At 43.0% G+C, this 2,714-nt stretch overlaps 1 pseudogene; it reads left to right on the top strand.

Annotated features, from left to right (window-relative positions):
- Positions 1-617: 617 nt before the first annotated feature.
- Positions 618-2,323, top strand: LOC123328925 (annotated as a pseudogene).
- Positions 2,324-2,714: the final 391 nt, after the last annotated feature.

Below are 2,714 nucleotides of genomic sequence, written 5' to 3'. Positions count from 1 at the left end.
AGCTGCTGTAACTCAGGGGGTATCTAAAGCTCTAGGAATAGATTGTCACTTACACTGTTCCTGGAGACCCCAATCCTCAGGAAAGGTTGAAAAAGCTAATGATATTATCAAAAGACATCTGCACAAATTAACTCAAGAGACACAGGGCAATTGGATTAACGTCCTACCCATAGCTTTAATGAGGCCTCGAACTGCCCCCAAAAAGGAGGGACTGTCCCCCTTTGAATGTATTTATGGAAGGCCTTTCTTATGCACGGACATTGTTATAGAACTTGAAGGCTTGGAATTAACTAATTATGTAACTCAGCTCTCAGCTTTTCAACAGACATTAACAGAACTCCAGGAGATGACTCCTGACCCAGCCTCTGAGTCAAGCAAGCCTCTATTTGAGCCAGGAACTGAGGTCCTCATAAAAACATTGGGATCTGGAGGCCCATCCCTTTAGCCCCTCTGGGAAGGCCCTTATCAGGTTATTCTTTCTTCTCCCACAGCTGTCAAAGTGCCAGGAACTGATTCGTGGGTTCATCATACTCGAGTTAAGAGGTGGCACCCTGACCAGAACTAAGTGATGTCATTTTATGTCTTTACTTTCTATGCTCTGACTTTGTACTTTTCAGATGGGCCTGATAATCTATATGAGCCGACTTCTGCTGACTCCAAAAATCCTGAGTCTGTCGGTTGATCCTCAAGACGATGCCTTCTTGTCCTGGTCTCACTCCTACACAGCATTTCACAATCAGTTTACCTGCTGGGTCAGTGGAGCACTCCCGTCTTCATCAGTGGAAGACTTCCCATGGTGGACATCTCCACTTCAAGGAAAAGACTTTCTCCAAGTCTGTGAATACCTGCAACAACAATCATATGTGATGTCTCTTCTTCATCTGATGACATCTAATAACCCTAAAATGTATTGGTGCAACACGTTGTACTTTAACTATGGACATAATGTGACTTTTGATTTTGATTATAGATTGTCTCGGTTCAATGACTATTTTGCTACACATAAGGCAAATAGGTCTAGATCTAATGGTTTCTTACCTGACGTTTATCAAATATGGGATGAAGTTATATGGTTAACACCTGAAAAAGGACATATAATATCTACTGCTCCTATATGCTGGGAACAGAGCCATCCCAGGTGTTAGTCAACTACTTAATTATAGTGATTGGAAACACTTGGGACTTTTGCCTCAGGAAATATGCAATGTAATCATTCCCATGTTTTCCAACCCCAATTCAGGTCCTCCCTTTGTCTTGCCAGGCACTGATTGGGACTGGATATCTCAGTCATGTTGGCTTTCTCCAAATGGGACCTATTGGATATGTGGCTCTCACCTATGGGCCTGGCTTCCCCTTGGTTGGATAGCGAGATGTACCTTAGGTCTAGCCTTTACTCATGGCTTTATATTTTCAGAGCTTAAAGAAAAGCCTGATAATTTACCCCACCTTAAAACTCGGTAGGCAAGGTCTGTATTTCACTGGTATGATTATTTGCCTTCAGTGTTTGTTCCCTCTTTGCGAACTACAGATGTTATGCTACGAGTGGATGCTTTGACTACTTTTACTGAACAGGCACTAAAAGGTTCTCAAAAGGCTATTTCAGCTCTTAATGCTGAACAAGCACAAATTAGAAAGGTGGTTTTACAAAACAGATTAGCTTTAGATATTCTGAGAGCTGCACAAGGAGGAATGTGTGCCATTATTCATACCCAATGCTGTACTTATATACCTGATATGAGCACTGCTAAGTCACTTCAGTCGTGTCCAACTCTGTGCAACCCCATAGACGACAGCCCACCAGGCTCTCCCGTCCCTGGGATTCTCCAGGCAAGAACACTGGGGTGGGTTGCCATTTCCTTCTCCAATGCATGAAAGTGAAAAGTGAAAGGGAAGTCGCTCAGTCGTATCCGACTCTTAGCGACCCCATGGACTGCAGCCTACCAGGCTCCTCCACTCATGGGATTTTCCAGGCAAGAGTACTGGAGTGGGGTGCCATTGCCTTCTCCGGATATGAGCACTAATGTTACTCATTTTACTAAACAGATGACCAAGATGATTGGGGCTATGGATACTCCTGAAGCCTCAATTGCCTCACTTTGGGAGACGTTAACTAGTTCCCCATGGTGGAAAACTATCTTAATTACAATAATTCTGATTGTTCTATTTTTTATTGTCTGCTCCCTGTTTCTGTAACTGTGTAACTGGATTTGTTTCTAGTTGCATGAAGGCTTTTAACTTACAAATGGTTGTCTGAGCTCCTATGAGTGCCACAGCCTCCTCCAACTATTATTTGAGGCCCCTGGATCAGAGACCCTCAGTATGAGGATTAGGAGAATATGTTGCCTTAACAAATTAGGGACTATGCCCCTAAACAGCAGGAAGTAGTTATGGAATGAAAGCAATGCCCCTTTCCCTTGGCAAAATAATTTTCCTAAAAGAAAAGGGGGGAATGAGAGAGTCATTTCCTAGGCAGGTTGATAAGAAGTCTAGGGGTCCGCAAGGAGAGAGGGGTCTGGAATTCTCAAGGAGGAAGAAAGGACAAACTTTTTTTCCCCTCTACATTCCTTAGGATTATATAACAACAATGTATCCTGCTTGAGGACAGTCTCTGGGAAAAAAAAAACTTCTGGCTAACCCTGTTATCTTAAAATGTAAATTATGGGAGTAGGTCCAGTGAGGCCTTTACAACCTCCAGACATTCTTTTGATTCACTG

The sequence above is a fragment of the Bubalus bubalis genome, chromosome 13 (assembly GCF_019923935.1).
Source record: "Bubalus bubalis isolate 160015118507 breed Murrah chromosome 13, NDDB_SH_1, whole genome shotgun sequence".
Classification (NCBI taxonomy): Eukaryota; Metazoa; Chordata; class Mammalia; order Artiodactyla; family Bovidae; genus Bubalus; species Bubalus bubalis.
Note: the sequence above shows the minus strand (reverse complement) of the source record. Positions and strands in the feature narration are given on the sequence as shown.